The sequence below is a fragment of the Triturus cristatus genome, chromosome 1_2 (genome assembly GCF_964204655.1).
Source record: "Triturus cristatus chromosome 1_2, aTriCri1.1, whole genome shotgun sequence".
In the NCBI taxonomy this organism is placed as follows: Eukaryota; Metazoa; Chordata; class Amphibia; order Caudata; family Salamandridae; genus Triturus; species Triturus cristatus.
The window spans coordinates 167,951,163-167,976,728 of record NC_140580.1 but is presented as its reverse complement, the minus strand read 5'-3'; positions in this window follow the sequence as shown (position 1 = coordinate 167,976,728).

Here is a 25,566-nt window from a genome sequence, read left to right as displayed (position 1 = left end):
GGTCGTCGTTGAACCAGATGGCTCTGGTGTCGGTGTGTCTGTTGGAGGGTTTCCTGATTGGGGCGAGGGTGTTGGTGCAGTCGTATGTGGAAAGAAGTAATACCAAGCTGTGTCCATCATTTTTGCTCACAGGTGTAAATTCATGCTTTCTTTTGTAAGGCAGTCTAGATAGTACTAAATTATAATTAGAATAAAAGTATTCAAAATGTCCTCTTTTATAAACTAATGAAAGTAAAAATACTACAGGAAACTCCGTACGACAAATGTATGTGATAGTATGCAACATCCTCAAAAAAAGAAGTTGGTAAGTGTGCACAGACATAGCAATCTTTAGCATCCATAGCATTTGTGTATTCTTGAACTAGTTTAGAATATACATTAGTAGAGTAATCATTTTTCTTGTAACTCACAGATGTGTTAGTGAATAAGCCATCCCTAATATTTTGTGCTTGTCTATTAGTGACATGTATGCTGTGTAGGTAAAGCCCTATTAGTACTATTGTGATCATTATAACTGTTGTTATGAAAACTATGCCCTTAAGACATTTACACTTATTTCTAATGCAAGGCATCGTTCTGACTCAGTGTTTCTTCTCTGAGGCTGTTAAGTTTCTTTTTTTTCTTCTTAGTAGTTTAGTTTCCTGATAGAAAATCCATAAACCTACTCCGTGTTCTTCAAAAATGTTATCCCTATTCTTCTGTAACTTTCTTTTCGGACCTAGGTTATCTTCTGTGAAAGAAATAACTAAAATCGAAAACATCTAATAGGCACAATTCACAGTTTTACTTCATTTGGCATTGAGTTTTTTTATGTTTCAAATTGGGTTCTCCAGTTCTTAAAATGTATGCACTTCAGGGAGGTTCTAATAGTTCAGGATTCACGTTGCACAGTTCGTCCAAAGTAACATTCAGTGCTGCATTTATGTAGTAAGACCATTCAGGTGCTGAATATCTTCTGCAAGTTGCTTGAGTCCTTTTGGATCTCCTCATGGCTTGATGATTCGGATCAAGATCACTTTCGTCTTATGTTTCACTTTCCTCAAGCACTGTCCCAGGAATTTGTGCTACTGATGAACTTCTCCTTAATTTCTCCTTTCCAAGACTGCTTGGCCACTCTGACGATGAACTCTTTTTATCGCAGAGCTTGTTTCTTCACCAGGATCTTGTTCTAGTTCACATATGTTTACAGCATGCAATTCAGTCTCTGTTTTATCTTTGTCAGAGAATTCAATGTCACTTTGCGTCACCTCAGACACTTGTACTTGTCTCTCAGTTTTCAGATCTTCACCCCTTTCTTCTCCTTGTGCTTCTCTCTGTATCTGGACTGGTGCTGGTGCAGCTCTTCTTTCAGGATCATAGACCAAAGGCATTTCTTTTGACTTGCTCACTTTCTTGGCGTATGAGGATTTAATCCAATTCAGGATTTCAGCACGTTTAACAGCAGAGTTCTTAGTCAGTATGACTTAGAAGGGGCCTTTCCATCTTGTTTCAAGACAAGTCTTCTAAACATACTTCATGATTACAACCCAATCATCAGGATTGAGGTTGTGGCACTGTTCTTGGTGAGGGTCTAGTATGACAGCTGATACCTGATGAGCGATAGAATGAACTATGCTAGCTATTGTCTTGCAGTAGTCCAATATCATATCATCTGTGATATTCACAAGGTCATTTGCAGGCAGCCTCATATCCCTTCCCATCAATATACTGTGTGGAGATAATCCTGTCTTCCTGTCTGGTGTACTTCGAATGCTCATCAGCACCAAAGGTAAAGCATCTGGTCATTTCAGTGAAGTTGACGCACAAACTTTCTCCAACCTAGATTTGATGGTTCCATTCATTTGTTCCATTTTGTCTGATACTTCTGATCTGTAACTGCAATGTAGCTTTTGTTCAATCTGTAGCGTAGCGCATAACATGTTCATCACTTCATTGTTGAAGTGTGTACCTGTATCTGACTCAATAAGGACTGGCATTCCGAATCTAAGTATAAACCACATAATATCACTTTGACTACAGTCAGACTGTCATTTTTCTTCATTAGGTAGCATTCCACCCATCTCGAGAAAACACAGACAATCACCAGGATATATCTCAACCTGTTGTGAACAAGCATCTTCATAAAATCTATCTGCATTCTGTTAAAGGGACCACTTGATCTCCCTACCTGTGTGCTTCAAACTTGTGTTTTTGTCTCCCTGCATTTAGCTGTTGACATGTAACACACCTTTGGCAAATCTCATCAGTAATCATTCAGAATGTTCTCACCATGGCATCTGTTCCTAGATGAGTGTAACCATGATAGCATTGTGTCAATGAAAACAACAAGCTATCAGGCAGCATCCAAATGTAATTTATGTTCATTACATGTCAAACTGACATGATCCACCCATTCTGTTCTGTTTCAGAAAAACTTTCCTGTACCCTTTTTAGTTCCTCCCAAGTGTCCGTGATTTCCATTACCATTGCAAAAGAGCTGTCTTCCTCGGATTCACATGTGAATGCTCCATTAAATGTACAGGCTAACAGTGCACAATACCTAGCTACTGAGTCAGTGTATCTGTTGCCCATGGCAACATACCTGCTGCCAGTTTGATGACCTGGACATTTCACTGCAGCAATTTCACTAGGCAATTGAAGGGTTTCAAACAGAGTTTTAGCATGATGTCCATTCCAGGGATGTATGGAAACCTCTTTGTGACCATAATTGCCAAAAGTCATGCAACACACCAAACTCATACTGGCTGTCAGTAAAGATGGTGACTCCCATTTGGGAAGTTAAACTGCAGGCTCGGGTGAGGGCAATTAAATCGACAACTTGTGTGGAGAAAACAGACTGAAGCCAGGAGGCTTCTATTGCATAATTTATGGGGCACATGGCATATGCTGCTCTTAGGGTGCCTTCATTTCCTCTCATTCATGAACCACCCACAAATAGGACATGGTTGGGCTTATTTAGTAGTTCTTAATTAATATCAGGTTTTGGTTTAGAGCATGGTTCAGTAACACTTAGGCAATCATGATCGAATTCTTCACATTTTTTACTTTGCTCACTTATAGTCAGTAGTGTTGAAGGATTTAACACATTACATCGTTTTATAACAACATGTTTGGAGGCCAATAGATTCTGCTTGTAGCGTGTCAGTTTATTGTGGGTAAGATACTGTGTCTTAGTTTTGGTCACTAATAGCTCGACAGAGTGCGGGACCACAACACTTAAAGAATGCCCCACTGTGTTCTCTCTCTTTTCTGGACTAGGACTCATCACGGCCACAGCCTTCAGGCAGCCAAGGAGACCTACCACTACAGGATCAAATGTGGTCGAGAAATAAGCCACGGGTCTTTGGGCCCCCCATGACTCTGTGTCAAAACTGAGAGTGCCCACCCATCTCTGTCACTGCAAAACTATGTAAATTCTTTTTTTAAATCAGACATTTCCAGAGCTGGGGTGCGACACAATTTCTCTTTCAGATCTAGGAACACTTTTGTACATTTATTGTCCCATGGAAGCGGATCAGAAACATCTTGGTGTGTCACCCTCAGTAGAGGTTTTGCCATCAAGGTAAAGTTTGCTATCCACTGTCTACAGTAATCCACCATTACCAAAAACATCCTGAATTCCTTTTGTGTTCATGGTAGATTCATATGTAAGATGGCTTCTACTATCTCTTCATGATAACCTGTCCCAGATATTGAATCTCTTTTTGACACTATTGCAGTTTCTCTGGAGACACTTTGAGGCTGATTACGATGTTGGGTGGAGTTGCCGCTGCCCAACATCGCCTGGGTCATCATGGGACCGACCGACAACCGGTTGGCGGTCCCAACTGGCCCATTAGGATGTGACCGAACACTGCTCAGTTGCATTCCTACATTTCCCATTGGGAGCATGCACTCTTACCGTAAACCAGGAGGAGCAGTTCATCCCTGCGCTCTGTTGCATGTGCCTCAAGATGCCCGTCATGGGGTGCAGAGATCAACAGGGGGGCAAAATAGGTACCCTCATGGCCTTCAACCGAAGGGTGTGCACCCAAGGGGGGCCTGCTGAAGGCCCCCAAATGCGAGTTCCGACAGCCATTCTGTGTCAGAAAGGCTGACATGGAAATGCTGCTGAAACCTGACATCGTAATCCCAAGGGCAGAAAGAGCTGCCCTTGGGATTACAGGCCACATATTGACTGGCTGACGTGCTCTCCGAGCCCATATGAAGCCAGCCGGAATGACGGGTCGGATTCCTTCCCGACTGCCTCTATTGTAATGAGGCAATCGGAAAGGTATCCTACCAGCATATTACGATGCGGTCATAAAGGCTCAGACTGAGGGTCGGAGCCTTAATGCAGTCAGAGACTTTATGGCCACATCATAATCGGATCCTTTTTGTCCGTTCTCTGCCAGGTGATTCAAGAGTGCAATAGTGTTGCGCTTACAAGCATCTTGTGTTTCTGATGCTACTAGTAGGTCCTCTATATATTGAACAAGGGTCGATTCACATGACATTTGCAGCAAGTCTAGATTTCTATTTAGGATCTAGTTGAAGATTGACAAAATGTCTGCATACCGTTGAGGGACGTGGCACCATGTTATTGTCTTGTGCTGTAATGTAAATGAGAACAAATACTGGCTATCATCGTGCAAAGGCACTGAAAAGAAAGCCTGGCATAAATCAATGACAGTAAACCATTCTGTAGTACAGGGAATTTGGAAAAGCACAGTGGAAGAATTCAGTACCACTGGACAACAGAGCACTACTATTTCATTAATTTGTAGCAGATCTTGGAAAAGTCTGTATTTCCCACGGGCATTCTAGAAACCAATTATGGGAGAATTACTTGGACTTCCAATCAACTCCCTCAATATGTCTTTCTGACGCATGTCTTCAATCAATGGTCTTATTCCTGCAATAGTCTCTGGAGTCAAATGATAGGTTGGTGTTCTGGGGTAAATACATTGGGCTTTAATCTGAATTGGACTGGTCCTACACCTTTTATAAGTCCAATATCTTTCCACGTGAAGTCCCTGACTTCTGCACTGACTATGTCTCTTAGGTCTTCAGGTAACTCGGTGATTAAAGTGATTCTTACATGTTTTAAAGCACGCACATTTTCCTACTTGTTATTTTCAATGCAAAATTATTTTTGCAACGTTTTACACGCATTCTAAGGTGCAATTCTAATATGGTATGCAAGCCGAAATTTGATATTTAAATTTATTTATAACACAATCATACTGAATATAATAATGAGAAACAAAACACCTGCTTGGCGACTTCATAGGGGTAGAAATGAGAAACACAGATCTTCAACACCGCTGGGAAGTGTGGCAGGAGTAGGAGCACCACGACTATATGAAAATGAAACATGCAAGTTGCCAGCTATCAGCCCAATCTCGAATGCACTGGCACAGAAAAGGCTGTCTGTGATTCCCACGAGAGACACACCTGGAATGTAGTTTACCACTCACAAACAGGTGTCATCACAAGAATTGAATATAGATTTTAAGTCTTGTCTCTGGGTATACCAAAGCAGATAGAATCTACCAGGTGAGTGAATCCTAAATAAGGGACACTAAAGAGTATTTGACACAAATCATTGTAGTGATGCGCCTCTGCCAGTCTGCCAGTCAGTCATATTTCTAGAAGTAAGTGTCTTAGAAGGCCGTATGGAAGCAATCATTGCTTATAAGTCATTTTAGCGCTGTGTTACTCCAAAATGAGTTACACAATAATTTTTTTAACAGTCATTACTGACCTTTTATACTTTAAGAAAATACTTGAGTTCTCCAATGTGGCATACTAGTTATTTTTTTTTATCCCTCTGATGCTGTGTCTTGTACATTCACATTGGCATATTATTGCAGCTGACAAGAATGGGTTGAGAAATTACAGTGTGGATATTCTTTACATTATCTAATATAGGATCAGCCTTCTGAATTTAAAAGCATTTATACACAATTATATGACCTACAAGGTTGTATTAATATTAAATCACAATCCACGTTGATGTTAATGTAACTGTCATTTAATAGACAATACGTGTTGACCCTGCTGAGTGGTATTGTGGTTTCAACAGGGCAAGGTATTAAAGGTCAGTAAATGGAAATACTAAAAACTAACGACATGCAACATAGACAAGTGCAACATAAAATATGCCTTGGTCGTCACTTGACATTAGATAAAATGAGGAAACTGAAACTATCAAGTTGAGATAAGAGCTGGAGGTGCAGTAAAGAGTACATATAAACATGTGTTGATCTGTCCTCAAGTCATAGAACTTCAGGATGATGTAGTATAAAGAATAATGCTGCCTACGGCCCTGACACTCCAGAAACATCATTGGTTCAAAGTTTTAAATGACATAGCACTGCAGCCATGTTGTTCTTTACTCACAGAACTGTGGATAAAAAGGTCTTTCCTGTTGTAAAATGTATAGTGCTAAAAAAACATGGAAATCGACCACAGAGCTTTAAATCGAGGAATGGATAGAAGAGAGGCGAAAGTTAGCTACAGTGGAAAGAGTTACGCTGAACGATATGAAAAGGGAGAGCAAGTTCTAGAAAATTCAGGAACAAGGAATTAACATCCAGAAGTGACTAGTGAACAGTAACGGGGAAGATTGCTGCTCCTATCTTGAATGCAATAATTGTTTCAGACCCTTGAACAGTTATTATAAAGAGCAGCAGTAACCTGATAAAATAATCATTTTAGTAAAATATAAAAAATAGTAACAAAAATTCTTATGATCACATCTTTCGCCTTCTGCATCCCTCCTCTTGATCCCTTCTTTTAGACATGACTTTGTTGCCCAGGTGTCAATCAAGAAGCTTTAGGGCATGTTATTGTCTAGCACTGTCATGGTGGGTTCTTCCTCGGACTGACGCATCACTGACAGCACGGGACACGTAAGAGTGTGGGTGTGTATGCCATCCACCGGATGCAGGACCGAACCTTGTTAACCCTGTGGCTTTATCTACTTCTGGAAGTAGAGGAGATATTGTGGTCAGATCTGCCTTTGGGAGTTCTCCGTACTACTTCCTCGGGTCCTGCTGTTATGCGCTTTAACCTTTTCTGAACCTCTGCATCAGTACCCTCATTGGTGCCTCCACCTTCTATGCCATTACTGCCAAAGCTGTTCTATCCAGGGTCGCCCGTTCCAAGTAGAGGGATTTCACAGTAATGTCTTTTTTCTGTCCCAACTTATTCCTGTAGTCTCTCTCTCTTATTCGTTCTGTAGCTTGACTTATCTCCTACCCTGTGAGGCATTGATGCATGCAGTTGAGATTTCCCTTTCCATATCTGATGCAATCCACTGCTATAGTCATGTCTTCCAGCTCAAATTACCCTCCCCTAGGCCAGGACCGGTCAAATTAGTTCCTCTCCTCATTTCAGTCAATTAGCAAGTCACAGAACAGGTGTGCGAAGATCTACCCTTCCTCATTCGCTACTATCTCCCTCTGGTCCAACCTATAACTGTCATGTGCTTGGATGTAGCATTGCCCGACCTTGTTATCGGTTCCCGGGTGACTTGGGCTCCCTTCCTCACCCCCACTGGCTGTGTCACTGTCCAGAACTGCCACAAATCTCCCTGTCGCCCTTGTATGTTTGCCTGAACTGGTTGGTGTGCGTGTTTTCCGTACCATTGGGGTACTATGTGTTGGACGTGATGGTCGGGGAGGGGGTGACAAAAACGTCTGGGAGCCCTCGCACCAAACTAGGATTGCAATGGGATTTCCTGGGCCTGCTGGACTGCTATTCTCTTATGCTTGGGCCTGACCATTTGTTGCTCATGGGGGGCCCACTGGTTTCTACTACTGGTGAATTGGAATATCCTAATGCGGGGAGAGTGGGCGAGAGCACCTCCGGTGGGGGAGGTGCTGATGTCATGCTTGCTATCTGTAGTGTGGGACTGTCGCTCTGGGCTTCCTCGAAGATGGCCCATATTTCTAACAATGCCTCTCTCCTGTCATTCTTTTGACCTGTATATTTGGGTTGTATGTGTGTTCAATTGTGTTCAATTGTGTTAGTATCAAAAGTTCTGTCGTTTGGCCAGGGAAATGTGGATGCCTTCATGTGTGCATGCCATTCTTAGCAAAGCTTATTACGTTTTTTAGCTTGTGCGGTGAACCTGGTTTGCATGTGTTTTAATGGTGACTCCATGATAAGTTTGATAGTTTTAGAGGGCAAGATATACCTTAGCATCCATGTTTTAGGGAATCTTTGTTTTTTTATCTAATCGTGGGGAAAATATACACAGGGGTTACTGCTTCTAATTATGTTACTACAAGCTCAGCTCTAGCTACATTAACGATTCTACATAAACATTTTGTAAAGACAAATAATAATGCATATGAAGGGTTGCAACATAGGAAAAGTGCAATTGTCAAAAAATAGCATCTGAATTCTATTGACTCTTGGCATCAAATACAGATATGAAATATTGTGTCACCAACAAAAAACCAATACTTAAGACAAAACACAGATTGCAGTAATTAACAGCACCACAACATTACATATACCTTGCATCAATTTAAACAATAAAAAACTGGCAGAGCAAAAATAATGACTTTGTCAAAAATCCCTTAGCCTGCTCCTAGCGCATGCTATCCTGCACGGTACACAGGACTAAGTAATCCTGTTAGTCTGAGGTGCTGACTCCGCCCAATCAGAATAGCTTTACTATAAAAATATCGTCCTGGGAGCCATAAAGGGCTTTACAATAAATATTCACCTTTCCTAGCATGCTGATTATCGAAAAAAGATGACTTATGCAGGATCACATCTGAGGCTACATTACGACTACTCAGCTAGGAAATCTTTTTACGCTACTGTATAGTTAGTCATATGCCCCAACCTTTAATAAGGTTCTGATGTAGTCTCTTACCTTCTGTGGAAGCTGCTTTAGGACAGACCTCCGACCCGCGGATTCAGCAGAACTTCCAATCAATTGCGATGTCTTCTTACCCTTCTTGATGCACAAATGTGAATCCGTCAGGGTGGGGTATCATTCCTTCAGCTGCAGTTGGGTTTGAGGTACCAATCAGCTCCGGGCTGGCTTGCCAAAATGTTACTTGAACATAAAATTCTTTGAAAAAATAAGAGACAAACAGGAACAGTTTGTTTAATTAAACAGTGCAGCTGGGAGAACAGTGCAGGCATTGGGGCTGAGGAATGCCTCAACTTACAATCGTTCTGACATGGGTTTTATACAATTCATTGAATGTAATAAAATAGTTCCTGTGATACATTTTCAGTAAGGAATGTGAACCTCTGTCTTTGGAGCCATAAATTAATGTATACAATGAGGAATTCAAGTGGGCTTCTACCTTTTGTGAACAAAATGTGGCCAGTGCGTAATGTGTCCAGATGTCCGGCATGGGGAGTGCATGATCACTGAGTGTACTGTGTGTGCTGTGTCCTGACTGGCTTTGTGTTCCTAGCTTCGTGTGGCATCTGACTTTGTGGTGTTCTGCGAACACGAGTACCCCGTCCTGCCATGTGTGCTTTTTTTTTTGCAGAGTTTTATATAGAGCGAACTTGACCCGAATCGGGTATCAGAGTGCTGTACATAACGCCAATTCTTTCTGAGCGAGAGTCATGGCCAGTTTCTGTTTTGGAATCAGAACTGGTATAAGAGGTATCAGAAAATGTAACACCTTTTTTGGGACATATTTCCTTTTTTGTTGCCAATTACCCATATTTTTGTTCTCAACCATGCGTCTGTCATGGAAATCTTTTTGAAGATATGGATATACATGTTCCACATTGTATTTGTTAACATCCTTTCTTAATGTATTAGTTTTTTTATTCGTTAGGTATTCCTTATATCCCTTTAGGTCATCCTGGATCGCCTCAAGCTTGTGTTTAGCATCTTCTAAGGCTGTATTCTCCTTAAGTTGGGACTCTAAGGTATCTATTCCACGTTTTCTATGATTAATACCTCATGAGCTGTTTCTATTATAAGAAGCATCCACTCGTGCGATAAATGTCCAATTTTCAATGAGTTTTTCATGTTTAATGAATAGACCAGGTTCATTAGAAACCTGTAGTCCTTTTGGAATTATACCTTTTGCACAATATTCAATTAAAAAGTCAGCATGGAGTTCTGTCTGTATGACTTTGTTCTTCAGATTAATGTTGTGATGTCTAAACACTTCATAGTGCTGTGTTATTGACGGCATTACTGCATTTGATATACTTAGATAATATATCAAAGTTTGTTGCTAATATGGCCCTGAGTTCCTTTGTTATTTTAAGCATTCAAATCTGTTTTCCCTGCCAACATTTGGCAAATATGAGTGAACATAAAGTAACAAGGTATGTCATGCATTGTTTTAAGCCATCATAGCTATATATCATTGATATAAACTTTCTTTCCTCTTGTTTTAGAGAGGTTGTATAATAGTATTTGTACTGAAGAAGGTGACGAATATTGTCATTTTCACCGCAATGTTGCATTGACACATGTTTTGAGTCAGCCAGTTCTTTTGGAACTTGCTGTTTTATTGTAGACTCATTCTCTTGTATTATTGATTGCATTTTTTTATGTAATGTTTTTAATGTAATATGTGACTTGCACTAATGAAATTACAGATTCAACAAGTTTAGCACTACAATCAAGTAACAACAGTTGTTCATTATGCATAGTATTTTAACGATATGAGTGCTATAACTTTGTTTATTTTGGAGGAATGAAAATATTTTATTGTGAAGTGATTTTTGTTATATAATCTTGTGATATCATCTGTTTTATGTATTAGTTGTCTAAACAATAAAAGATACAAAGACACAGTCTTTCTTTTTTAACAATAAGAATAGCTTTTTATGATATTAGTTTTTTATGATATTTGGTTTGTAGGGGTGGTTGTTTACTTATTGCTTTCTGTTCACCCATTGATGGTATCTCTGTATAGTCCCAAGAGGATATAGTGTTCTTGCACCTAGAGAACTTATCAGTTAGATGTGACAAGGGAACATCTGTTATAACCCATTCTTGCCAATGTGAATATGTGCATATTTATGCAATTTTGTCAAATATTTTAGAAAAGGGAGCCACCTTTTGTTTTTGGTCATCATACCCTGTCCCTATTCTTTACAAAGGGTAACTCTCTTGAGACCGCTGTTATCACCTACTTGAACATCCCGTTTGCGACCCCAAAAAGAGTCCTGCCATGTACAAACGCTATTAGTAAGGGGCGTCCCTTCCTAGTAGAGAGTCACAATGGAATGTACCATTGTTTTGCAACAGTATTTGCGGCCGTAAAACACCCGGGGCAGATTTACAAGCCCCTTGCGACACTTTTGCGTTACTTTTCCCATGTAAAAAGTGATGCAAAAGTGGCGCATGAGGCTTGTAAATCTGCCCCTCGTAGTTTACCACCTACTTCAAGTAGGTGGTAAGCCACTCGCAAATCGGTAGGGGTCCCCAGGGGATCCCTTCCCCTTTGTGAATGGATGCAAAAATATTTTTTAAGAGCAGGCAGTGGTGCAAGGTACCACTGCCTGCCCTTAAGAAATGAAACAGAAATGATTCATTTTTCTTTTTAAAATGCTGCCCGTTTTCCTGTAAGGACTCACGTCTGAGCATACCAGGCGCATTTAGGGCGAGACAGCAAAAGACACACAATTGATAGACGGAATGCAGAACAAATCAAATAATTCACCCCCAGTCAAGAGATCTGGGTTAAATCCATCATTCTATTGCTCACCATGCCACCCCAGTTTAGACCTGGCTATATGCAAATCAGTCTTGACCCTCTGCCTCATGGGAACAGTCCAGCCCGAACTGCCAAGCCAGGTCCTCCCTGGACCGGAAACAAGCATCCTAGGACCGGTTTCGGGGTTTCACCCCTCTTCAGCCAGGATAGCTTGATTCCAGTGGCACAGTGAGCCCAGGACTCACCTCTGAGCATACCTGGCGCACTTAGGGCGAGAAAGCAAAAGACACACAATTGATGGATGGAATGCAGAACAAATCAAAACATTCACCCCCAGTCAAGAGATCTGGGTTAAATCCATCATTCTATTGCTCACCATGCCACCCCAGTTTAGACCTGGCTATATGCAAATCAGTCTTGACCCTCTGCCTCATGGGAACAGTCCAGCGCGAACTGCCAAGCCAGGTCCTCCTTGGACCGGAAACAAGCATCCTAGGACCGGTTTCGGGGTTTTACCCCTCTTAAGTCAGGATAGCCAGTTCGGGCTGGACTGTTCCCATGAGGCACAGGATAAAGACTGATGGCTGGGTTCAAACTGGAATGGCATGGTGAGCAAAAAGACGATGGATTTAGGTCCAGATCTCTGTACTGGGGTAAATGTATGACATTGTTCTGCATTCTGTCCATCAACTGTTGTTTTTGCATTTGTCACCCCGAGTGGGACGGGTATGCTCAGACGTGGGTCCCGTGCTCTTCATGCCACTGGAATCAAGCTATCCTGGCTGAAGAGGGTTGAAACCCCGAAACCGGTCCTAGGATGCTTGTTTCCAGTCCAGGGAGGACCTGGCTTGGCAGCTTAGGCTGGACTGTTCCCATGAGGCACAGGATCAAGAATGATTTGCATATGGCTGGTTTCAAACTGGAATGGCATGGTGAGCAAAAAAACGATGGATTTAGGCCCAGATCTCTATACTGGGGAGAATGTATGACATTGTTCTGCATTTTGTTCATCAACTGTTATTTTTGCATTTGTCACTCCGAGTGGGTTGGGTATGCCTAGACGTGGGTCCCGTGCTCTCCATGCCACTGGAATCAAACTATCCTGGCTGAAGAGGGGTGAAACCCCGAAACCGGCCCTAGGATGCTTGTTTGCAGTCCAGGAAGGACCTGGCTTGGCAGTTCGGGCTGGACCGTTACCATGAGGCACAGGATCAAGACTAATTTGCATATGGCTGGGTTCAAACTGGAATGGCACGGTGAGCAAAAAAACAATGGATTTAGGTCCAGATCTCTGTAGTGGGGTGAATGTATGACATTGTTCTGCATTCTGTCCATCAGCTGTTGTTTTCGCATTTGTCACCCCGAGTGGGAGGGGTATGCCCAGATGTGGCTCCCATGCTCTCCATGCCACTGGAATCAAGCTATCCTAGCTGAAGAGGGGTGAAACACCGAAACCGGTCCTAGGATGCTTGTTGCCAGTCCAGGGAGGACCTGGCTTGGCAGTTCGGGCTGGACTGTTCCCATGAGGCACAGGATCAAGACTGATTTGCATATGGCTGGGTTCAAACTGGAATGGCATGGTGAGCAAAAAAAAGTGGATTTAGACCCAGATCTCTGTACTGGGGTGAATGTATGACATTGTTCTGCATTCTGTCCATCAACTGTTGTTTTTGCATTTGTCACCACCCGAGTGGGACGGGCATGCCCAGAACGTGGGTCCCGTGCTCTCCATGCCACTGTAATCAAGCTATCCTTGGATGAAGTGGGGTAAAACCCCGAAACCGGTCCTAGGATGCTTGTTTCCAGTCCAGGGAGGACCTGGCTTGGCAGTTCGGGCTGGACTGTTCGGGCTGGACTGTTCCCATGAGGTACAGGATCAAGATTGATTTGCATATGGCTGGGTTCAAACTGGAAAGGCATGGTGAGCAAAAAAACGATGGATTTAGGCCCAGATCTCTGTACTGGGGTGAATGTATGACATTGTTCTGCATTCTGTCTATCAACTGTTGTTTTTGCATTTGTCACTTCGAGTGGGACGGGTATGCCCAGACGTGGGTCCCGTGCTCTCCATGCCACTGGAATTATACTATCCTGGCTGAAGAGGGGTGAAACCCCGAAACCGGTCCTAGGATGCTTGTTTGCAGTCCAGGAAGGACCTGGCTTGGCAATTCGGGCTGGACCGTACCCATGAGGCACAGGATCAAGACTGATTTGCATATGGCTGGGTTCAAACTGGAATGGCATGGGGAGCAAAAAAACTATGGATTTAGGTCCAGATCTCTGTAGTGGGGTGAATGTATGACATTGTTCTGCATTCTGTCCATTAGCTGTTGTTTTCGCATTTGTCACCCCGAGTGGGAGGGGTATGCCCAGATGTGGCTCCCGTGCTCTCCATGCCACTGGAATCAAGCTATCCTGGCTGAAGAGGGGTGAAACACCGAAACCGGTCCTAGGATGCCTGTTGCCAGTCCAGGGAGGACCTGGCTTGGCAGTTCGGGCTGGACTGTTCCCATGAGGCACAGGATCAAGACTGATTTGCATATGGCTGGGTTCAAACTGGAATGGCATTGTGAGCAAAAAAACAATGGATTTAGGCCCAGATATCTGTACTTGGGTGAATGTATGACATTGTTCTGCATTCTGTCCATCAACTGTTGTTTTTGCATTTGTCACCCCCGAGTGGGACGGGTATGCCCAGAACGTGGGTCCCGTGCTCTCCATGCCACTGGAATCAAGCTATCCTTGGATGAAATGGGGTAAAACCCCGAAACCGGTCCTAGGATGCTTGTTTCCAGTCCAGGGAGGACCTGGCTTGGCAGTTCGGGCTGGACTGTTCGGGCTGGACTGTTCCCATGAGGCACAGGATCAAGACTGATTTGCATATGGCTGGGTTCACACTGGAATGGCATTGTGAGCAAAAAAACAATGGATTTAGGCCCAGATCTCTGTACTTGGGTGAATGTATGACATTGTTCTGCATTCTGTCCATCAACTGTTGTTTTTGCATTTATCACCCCGAGTGGGATGGGTATGCCCAGACGTGGGTCCCGTGCTCTCCATGCCACTGGAATCAAGCTATCTTGGCTGAAGAGGGGTGAAACTGACCCTGGGCGTTACACTACGCTTCGCCTACGTAGTGTACGTAGCGCTGCCTGCTTCGCAGTTTTCGAAGTAGGCGAAGCAGGAGAGCGCTACACACACACCAGGGCGAAGCGCAGCTGCCTGCCGCCCGCCACCCGCCTCCCGCCCGCCCTCCTTTTAAAATATATCTTGCATGTTAAATAATTAAAAGTAAAGAGACTTACCTGAAGCGCGGCGTCTCCGGGGCTCCCTCTTCCTCGTTTTCAACTTCTTGTGACAAATGCGCATGCGCGGACGCCCGCGCATGTGCATTTCTTGCGAGAAATGCGCATGCGTGGGCGTCCGCACATGCGCATTTGTCACAAAAAGTTGGAAACGAGGAAGGGGGAGCCCCGGAGACGCCGCGCTTCAGGTAAGTCTCTTTACTTTTAATTATTTAACATGCAGGGTATTATTTAAAAGGAGGGTGGGCGGGAGGCGGGCGGCGCGTAAGGGGGCTACGCGGAGCGCGCGAGTGTGCATAGATTTCGGCACACTACGCACGGCTTCACGTAGCCCCACTACGCCCACTACGCCCACCCTTGGGTGAAACCCCGAAACCAGTCCTAGGATGCTTGTTTACAGTCCATGGAGGACCTGGCTTGGCAGTTCGGGCTGGACTGTTCCCATGAGGCACAGGATCAAGACTGATTTGCATATGGCTGGGTTCAAACTGGAATGGCATGGTGAGCAAAAAAATGATGGATTTAGGCCCAGATCTCTGTACTGGGGTGAATGTATGACATTGTTCTGCATTCTGTCCATCAACTGTTGATTTTGCATTTCTCACCCCAAGTCGGACGGGTGTGCCCAGACGTGGGTCCCGTGCTCTCCATGCCACTGGAATCAAACTATCCTGGCTGAAGAGGGGTGAAACCCCGAAACAGGTCCTAGGATGCTTGTTTGCAGTCCAGGAAGGACCTGGCTTGGTAGTCGGGCTGGACTGTTCCCATGAGGCACAGGATCAAGACTGATTTGCATATGGCTGGGTTCAAACTGAAATGGCATGGTGAGCAGAAAAACGATGGATTTAGGTCCAGATCTCTGTAGTGGGGTGAATGTATGACATTAAACTGTTGTTTTTGCATTTGTCACCCCGATTGGGACGGGTATTTCCAGACGTGGCTCCCGTGCTCTCCATGCCACTGGATTCAAGCTATCCTGGCTGAAGAGGGGTGAAACACCGAAACCGGTCCTAGAATGCTTGTTTCCAGTCCAGGGAGGACCTGGCTTGGCAGTTCGGGCTGGACTGTTCCCATGAGGCACAGGATCAAGACTGATTTGCATATGGCTGGGTTCAAACTGGAATGGCATGGTGAGCAAAAAAACGATGGATTTAGGCCCAGATCTCTGTACTGGGGTGAATGTATGACATTGTTCTGCATTCTGTCCATCAACTGTTGTTTTTGCATTTGTCACCCCGAGTGGGACGGGTATGCCCAGAACGTGGGTCTCGTGCTCTCCATGCCACTGGAATCAAGCTATCCTGGCTGAAGTGGGGTGAAACCCTGAAACCGGTCCTAGGATGCTTGTTTCCAGTCAAGGGAGGACCTGGCTTGGCAGTTCGGGCTGGACTGTTCTCATGAGGCACAGGATCATGACTGATTTGCATATGGCTGGGTTCAAACTGGAATGGCATGGTGACCAAAAAAACGATGGATTTAGGCCCCGATCTCTGTACTGGGGTGAATGTATGACATTGTTCTGCATTCTGTCCATCAACTGTTGTTTTTGCATTAGTCACTTTGAGTGGGACGGGTATGCCCAGACGTGGGTCCCGTGCTCTCTATGCCTCTGGAATCAAGTTATCCTGGCTGAAGTGGGGTGAAACCCCGAAACCGGTCCTAGGATGCCTGTTTCCAGTCCAGGGAGGACCTGGCTTGGCAGTTCGGGCTGGACTGTTCCCATGAGGCACAGGATCAAGACTGATTTGCATATGGCTGGGTTCAAACTGGAATGGCATTGTGAGCAAAAAAACAATGGATTTAGGCCCAGATATCTGTACTTGGGTGAATGTATGACATTATTCTGCATTCTGTCCATCAACTGTTGTTTTTGCATTTGTCACCCCCGAGTGGGACGGGTATGCCCAGAACGTGGGTCCCGTGCTCTCCATGCCACTGGAATCAAGCTATCCTTGGATGAAATGGGGTAAAACCCCGAAACCGGTCCTAGGAGGCCTGTTTCCAGTCCAGGGAGGACCTGGCTTGGCAGTTCGGGCTGGACTGTTCCCATGAGGCACAGGATCTAAACTGATTTGCATATGGCTGGATTCAAACTGGAATGGCATGATGAGCAAAAAAACTATGGATTCAGGCCCAGATCTCTGTACTGGGGTGAATGTATGACATTGTTCTGCATTTTGTCCATCAACTGTTGTTTTTGTATTTGTCACCCCTAGTGGGACGGGTATGCCCAGACGTGGGTCCCTACTCTCCATGCCACTGGAATCATGCTATCCTGGCTGAAGAGGGGTGAAACCCCGAAACCGGTCCTAGGAGGCTTGTTTCCAGTCCAGGGAGAACATGGCTTGGCAGTTGGCATTGTTCTGCATTCTGTCCATCAACTGTTGTTTTTGCATTTTTCACCCCGAGTGGGTTGGGTATGCCCAGACGTGGGTCCCGTGCTCTCCATGCCTCTGGAATAAAGCTATCCTGGCTGAAGAGGGGTGAAATCCCGAAACCAGTCCTAGGATGCTTGTTTCCAGTCCAGGGAGGACCTGACTTGGCAGTTCGGGCTGGACTGTTCCCATGGGGCACAGGATCAAGACTGATTTGCATATGGCTGGGTTCAAACTGGAATGGCATGGTGAGGAATAAAACGATGGATTTAGGCCCAGATCTCTGTACTGGGGTGAATGTATGGCATTGCTCTGCATTCTGTCCATCAACTGTTGTTTTTGCATTTGTCAGTCCTCCCCTGGCAGCCATCGTCTGCTGGAGTAACACAGTGTGCATGGCCCGCTCACAAAGGTAGTTCTGTCTCACCCTTTGTGACAAAGGCCATGTCTGCTTGTTGTTGTGTTTTTTTTTAATTCTCAGAGTGCCTCAGCATGCCCTCATGCATCTATCCCGATTTTCCTTTTTTCCTGTGCACACATCTTTCTTCCTCCCATCCCCGCCTATCTAAAGCCACTACATAACAATTCACAACACAAAATATAATACCACATTATTTCTCTTCATAATACACAATCCCATTCCACATAATTCCTATACGCTTAAGGGCCTATTAGGATGGCGGTCGGATTTTTTTCGGCCGCCACCATAGCTGAGATTGTTTCCGACCGCTATGCGTGCGGCAGTCCCGCCCATGAAATTATGATGTGACCGCCGCACGCATGGCGGTGATTGGGTCCGTCCGCCATGCTTTCAGCGGTCGCGCCTGTTGTATTATGGTGGGCCCACCACCGCAGTGGTCGGATTCCGCAGCTTTAACATTGTGGCGGGTGGTGCTGGCAGCAGCACCACATTTGTCACGAAAACAAGCATGTTGTACATTTCACTGCACTACATGGCAGGTACTGCACAGTCCCTGCCACTTGGCGCTGTGAAATTCTCAGTGCACCTACACACACCCCAACATGAGGGGGGTCCGCAACGGGCCCCCAAACACAATCCCTGCCAGCCTTTCCATAGCGGAGAGACCGTCGCAGAAAAGCTGGCTTCCGCATGCATCCTAATCCGGACGGTGTAAAAAGCTAGGCACCGGCACCATTTTAGCAGTCTAGCTCCGCCCGCCAGGCCAGTGGGCGGATTGCTACTGGCGGAAAAGTGGCTGATGGATTTTCACACCGCCGCGGTCACCACCTCCATCATAATCTGACCCGCCACCGTAATAGGCTCTTAAATACCACCTCATTTCTATCCATATAATTTCACTGCACAACATACCACCTAATTCCTCTACACACCACATATATCCACCGACTCCAAAAAACATAATAAACATTTACATTTACAGTGCCAATAGTTCTAACACTAGCAAATGCGAGACCTGTTGCATTGAAAATGCTTGTTAAAGCTCTGTGCATTGTGCACTGAGCCTTTCTTGAGACGAGACCGGCCTATTTATAGTTCTGACAGTACTCCTCAGAGGTAAATCTACTGGTTTAACCAACATTTGGCTTGGCGCAAAGCATTCTCTGTGCAGTCTACACAGTTCTGGAATAGTCTGTCTTCTTCTCTTCCCTCCATCCCTGATCTGTTTTGCTTCAGGATCTTAAAACCTGTCTGTCCAGCTGCCAGTAGTGGTTTTAGCTCAGGTGATTGTTGCCGTTTTTCTTTGTAAACAAAGGTGCAGTATTGTCTGGTCCTGGGACATACTGTCGCTGGAGATGGGCTGGCTGGAGGACTGCTTTGTCGAGCCAAGACCCACTCGCCTATCACTTACACTAACTACAAAAGCCTACAAAGTGCTGTACTTGGTGCTACAAAAGCAGTCAGCATTATCGCTGCTGAGTAAACTTTCTGCTGATGACACATCTTTCATGTGGCGCCCTAACAACAATATTTCAGAAGCTACCACGGATTAAAGGTGTTCCAGACACAATAATGGGTCAATGTCCAATGCACATTTAATCATGACACTCACCTGGGTGATTTGCAAACCCTCACTGTGTAATATCAGAACACAAGATGCTATCTTAGCAGACAGTGCGACCGGTTTCTGTTTTGCGCCTTTCTTCCAGGTACTGGAAAGGACAAATACTGCAGAAACAAACAACGAGAAAGGAGCTGTACAAAGCAATGAAAAGCAAATGGAAGCCAGTCATAGGTCACAAATGTTATTAATGCAGATACTGCAGCTGATATGTGCGCTCCAGTGGTTCAGCATTATCCGCAGGAAGGACCTTCACCGCAGTTCTAATGTGGAAAGTTCATTTTAAAGATACGCAGCATTAACGCCCATGATAACAAGAGTATTTGAAGATGTGATATGGGGCTTATGATTCACTAATGACAGATAAATAACTTACAACATGGCCAGCCTTATTTTTGGTCTAAAGAAGCGGTGTGATACTGGGCCAAAGGTACAGAGCTTTAAAATCTCTCTTTTGCTGTCAGAAGCTACAATCTCTCCTGGAAGAACTTCAGTGAGCTGTCTAAGACAGAGCTGGATGTTAACGATATTTCTTCACTTGCAAACTAACTTTCTTTCCTTTTAGTCACAGTGCTTGCAGAGCTTCTGAAATCTGACAAGCATTATGAAGCAATCTCTGTGAATGCTGCATAGCGAAATGCCCAATTCTCTCCTGTGAAAGCATCTTTTCCACAGGCACAAGAACTATATGTGCAAGGGGTAGGGCCAGGGCCCTGTGATGCTCACATCATCCTCCAACTATTGGGTTACTGGTTGAGAGGGGTGAAACCCTACTCAAGCAGCAACCACAGTTCTTATCTCACTAAAATGGCAAAAATCCATTCAGTAGAAACGGTGATATGCAATTTTGAAGATTTAATGTAAGTATAGCTCCTAAAAACACAAAGCGTCAGTTATGGTTATCTGATCGTGAGAGATCCAGCGAAAGTCATAAATTCAGGCCGACCATGATGAAGCATGGGCTGGATACAGGTACCAGGTTACCCTCACTGAATGAGTTACCTTTTAACGTCCAGCACGAAGAGTTCGGTTCGCAGTGAGGGGGCCATTAGGGGCAGGGAAAGCATTGCGGATTGTTGCCACTGTAGAATGAAGAGCAGGCAGGACATTGTGGACAGTCATCGCTGTAGCGTGAGGATCTTGTTGAGCTTCATGGATGGTCATTGCTGTAGATTTGCATTGTCAATCACAGGCGGCAATCAATGCTGTAGTGCGGGTACAGCTCCCACATTCCCAGTTGTCACTGGCGGTCACTGTAGCATGAAGAGTCTGGTTTTTCGGAGCTGCTTGTATACAGTCAGGATGGGCGGCAAGATCTTGGCACAAAAGCCCATTTGCGGTGGCAAAGAGACCCATACTTCAGGATCTCACCTTTTCCTGAAGGGGGAGTGAAACTTATGCCACACCGGGGGTCCAAGACCTGAGGCGCACCTCTTCGGGATCAGGAACTCTCTCTCCACTAGAGGCCAGCATGGCTGAGGCAGGTCCAGGCAGCAGGTCAGCTGGACATATGCAGGGAGACCTTTGGAGATTGTTTTGTTCCTGTAGCTCCGAACAAGAGGTTAGTCAGCTGACCCTTGGAGTCACTTCAGCCTAGGAAGGAGAATGCAGGTCTAAACTTCCTTTTCAGCAAGCAGCAGGCAATAGACAGCAGGACAGCAAAGTAAAAGGGCAGTAGAGTGGCAGTTCTTCTGGAGGCAGAGCATTACATCAGTCCTTCCGTAGCCACAGGTCCAGAGGTGTACTGAAGAGGTGGGTCTTAGGGTCCACTATTTATCCTTGATGCCAGATTTGAAGTAGGAGACATTTCTAGAGTGTTCCACCCCCAGTGTTGTTTGGAATTTGCTTCCTCCCTGCCCTGGCCCCAGCTTGTCTGGGTACAAAAAAGACTAGTTTGAAATCCTTTGCGAGTGTGCTAAGTCTTTGTGATGGGTTTTCAAGCCTTTTTTGGAATTTCAGATAGTTTGTTTCAAGAGAGAGGTACAATGGAAAGAAGTTGCAGGAGGTGGAGCCTTGCACATACTCTCGCAACACCCCAACATACAGCTCTCAAACCGTTTGTGTCACAATGAGCTTATGGGAAGTGTATTTTGGAATACAGCCTTTACATTTAGCAGGCTTGTAAGGTGCCACCATTTGGTTGAGATAGTTGTGCACCGGGCATGATGGTGTTTTGAATTAAGCAAAGTGTTCAGAATTGATGTGCTTGTTAAACTGGAAGCACAGCCAGTGATGCAACAAGAAGTCTGGAGAGAAATGGTCTCTGAATATGACAGCAAAAAGATGTGGGGGAGAAGAGTCCAGTCAGTCTGCACAGCTGCAGTATGGCCAGAGTCTTGCTTTTGACTCCCTTAGACTCTGCTACAGTAATAAAAACTTGTGCCTGCAGCATTTTAATACACAGTAGCAGAAAACCTGCTACCGGAATTTCAAAGGTTATTGTAGGCAGCAACAAAGGAGAAGCACTCATAAATGATGCACCAGTTGACAAGCTGCTTCGCACTTGTATTGGGAGTCACTTCTCTTAAGGCACCAGGGTGGTTCTGATGTAAAAGCTTGACTGAAAGGGAAGGAGTATATTAGTCTACAAAATACACACTTCTGGTCAGTGCGTGAAGGTATTATATAGAATTGTAGGTACTCAGTTTTCCAAAGTACCTGTTTGCTAAACAGAAGTGCTAGTACTCGCACACTAAAATATTGGACGTCTCCTGAGAAGTGTAGGTACTGTCCCTTTCAAATGAAAGAAATGTAGGTACTCAGTACTGCTTTTGGCATAGCTGCCAAGTGTAACTTGAGTAACATAGCCAAATTGTCAGCACTCTTTTCTGTGACAATATAATGCGTCATATGCAACACTTTGTGTGGCACTTTGTTGCAAGTACAGCAAACCGGTGAGCCTTTGTTATGAGATGCATTTCAGAAATTACCTCTTCTTTTCCATATTGTTCTCGGTGAACTGCATTTTAAAATTTTCAGTGCTTATGGGCCAATATGTATATATAGGACTTGCTTCAGTTGGTTTTCGTCTTTACCATTTCAAGGTAGAACAGTGGTAAGCTGCTGGCCCATAACAAACGTATTACTTTCCCATTACGTGTGATACCTTCAGCAAGTTTTGGCTTTATAAGCTATAGAATAATGCAATGCAGAAAACACGGGTGCGCACAAGATACAAGATGGCGAACAAGCTGTGAGGGTGGACCCTACGCATTAGCGATTATCGTTTCTCCTAAATTGTGGCAAATTGGTGGCTTTTCTAGCCTTGAGGAATAGGGTGGAGTCCAGTGCTCTGCATCACCAGTAAGTTTTTATGATGTTGGGTCTTTGGGAACTCCTTTTTGTCAAGTGCAGTTCCAGTCTGGTGACTGTCTGTAGAAAGGGCTGTACGTCTGTGAGGAGGTGGAGCCCTACTACTTCCCTATTCATCTCATAGCTTTTGATGATTCTGCCACCCAAATCTCTACGGTATTAAAAAAGAGAGACTGCTCCATGACTTATTTATCAGAATATACTTTCATAAATTAAATATTTTCAAGATGTTGAGAGTGTGTCTGGCTGGAATCTGTGCAGCACCCCTCTAACATATATAAACAGACTACTTCACTGCCTCCTGCTAAATCTAAAGTAGTGGAGTCACATTAAAGTTAATGGCAAAAATATTAGAAGAAACTCATGAAATTTGCAACAATACTGATGCCTTATGTTCTGACATCAAACATATTCAGATATAGGGGAGCTAACAATAAAAGAATCTGAGAATGAGATTAAAATATGAAATTATAAAACTGCAAATGATCATCTAGTTTCTCACGTTTGTCACATAATACCTATGAAGGAACAGTTGTTGGATTTGGGAAGTTAAAATTGTCATTATGTATATTCAACTTACCAGAACATATTCAGGGACAAACTTGTAGTGCTTTCTTGGAAATTATGCAGCAGTTTCTACTGAAAATTAATATTTCTGAGAAATGCAAAGTTGATAAAGCTTATCATGTACCCTCACATCCTAAACCTAATCAATCTAAACCGCGACAAGTCATATTTAAAGTGTTGCGTCATCACCACCTCATGCTAATGCAGAAAGCTGTCAGACAATAGTCCATCTTTAATGGTGGCAGGAAACAAAATATAAATCCATCAATACTTTGCAGAGGACACAGTACCATTGCGTAAACAATTTTCTGATTTACGCTCTAGACTCAGAGAAGATGGCTGTAAATATGAACTTCCTGATCATCTGTCATGGGGTAGTTTTAAGGGGTGAGATTTGGGGGGCGTTTTTAGGGGTAGGGGTCGGTTTTAGTGCTCAGGGCAGGGAGTAGGTGTAGTTTGTAGAAGGGGACAGGGTCTTAGGGCTCAGGGCGGGGTAGAGGTAGTGGTTTTAAGGGCTGGGTTTGGCGGGGGAGTTTTGAGGAGTGGGGTCGGTTTTATGGCTCCGGCGTCAGGGTAGTTTATTTAATGGGGGCAGGGTTTTAGGTCTCAGGGCAATGGAAGTGGTAGAGGTAGTTTTAAGGACAGCATGGGGTACGTTTTAAGACTCAGGGCGGGGGCTGGGGTCAGGGTAGTTTTAAGTAGGGGGCAAGGTTTAAGACCTCAGGACAGGGGAGGGAAAGGGGTCGTTTTAAAAAAAAACCTCTTTTTTATTAAATTTACAAGGTTACAATGAACATCAAAAACCATTACAGCTCAAATTAGATAAATCAGCTGTGTGTCTCACCTCCCAGTTTTTAATATTCAGATATCCCCCACCCTCAGTGTTCCTCATCGGTTATGTCTGTAAATTGTCTTTACCATGATGATCCTCTCCCCGGGCTGGAAGGAGAAACACAAATATTACCCCTATGTGCGTTTAATTTTCCCCATACCCGATCCCACTTCTGAGGGCACCCCTGCCTTTTCTGCTATCATGCACCGGTCCATGTCTTGTTCCCACTCTTCCAGGGTTGGCGACTTCAGCACACCCCACCTCCAAGCTCTGTTTAGTTTAGCAATGATAAAACCCATGGTGATCCAGAGTTGCTCCATACGGGTCATGTCAGTGGCCTCCCATATATTGAGTAAACATAGTTTGGGTGACAGCGGTAGGGCTCCACCACTGACCTCTCTCACCCTTGCCATTCTGGTATTCCAGTACACCCGGATAGCCAGGCAGTCCCAGAGTGTGTGATAAAAGGTGCCAACCCCCCACACATCCTTCTACACTCTGCATCGACACTCCTTACCATCTTAACTAGAGAAGTGAATGAGACATATATTCTGTGAAGTATATTTAGTTGGATTAGCCTCAACAGTGATGATATGGCATGCTCATAGAGATGCTGTAGTGGGTCAGGAGAGTTGTTGATTGTCTTCTGATAGGTAAGTGTGATTGTCCTATGCTCTATGTACTCCGTCAGCAGTCTATCCTCGAGTGGTGAGGCCTCTGGTATTTCACCATCCCCCGGAGCACTGCCGTCAGAGCGTTATTTGCAAGTATCTAAACGCATCCCCCTCTGACAACTCGTATTCTTGTTGTAGGTCAGCAAATGATATTATTTTCGCTTTTTTGACAAGGTCCCCCAATTTTGATAAGCCAATGGTATCCCATTTGTCGAATCACCAATATCTGCTTAACTCGCCCAATATCTCTGCACGCTATAGGGGCGTATTCAGCGTCACTTTATTATTCCAGCCTAATTTTCTTGTGGTGCTGTGCCATGGGGCAACTGTTAGGACAGTTTGGCCAATGAGCTGTTGCCTACTCGGCTTCATATATAGGGCCTCTATGAATCTCCCATTACCCATGAACTTCATATCCATGCAGCAGGCTGGCTCCTCGTGTGCGCCATATATCAATTTATTTGTGATCGACAATTGTGCTGCCCAGTAGTAATACACTCGAATATTTGGTAGAGCTATCTCCCATCATACCATCCCCTGACCAGCTTATGGGCTGCAATGCAGGGCTGTTCCCCATCCAAAAATAGGGTGCTGACTTCCCCTTCTGATGATGTGAAGTATGTTTCAGGGACACTGTATGGCGTGTTTTGCAGGGCATACAGGAAACGGGGTAGTGCCATCATTTTGAATAATGCTGTACACCCCAGTAGGGACAACTGTAACGATCTCCAGTGTTGGACTTCGCCTTGCAGCCAAGTTAGTGGGCCCTAGGGATTCTACTCATCGAAAATGTAACAGATTAGACGTAACG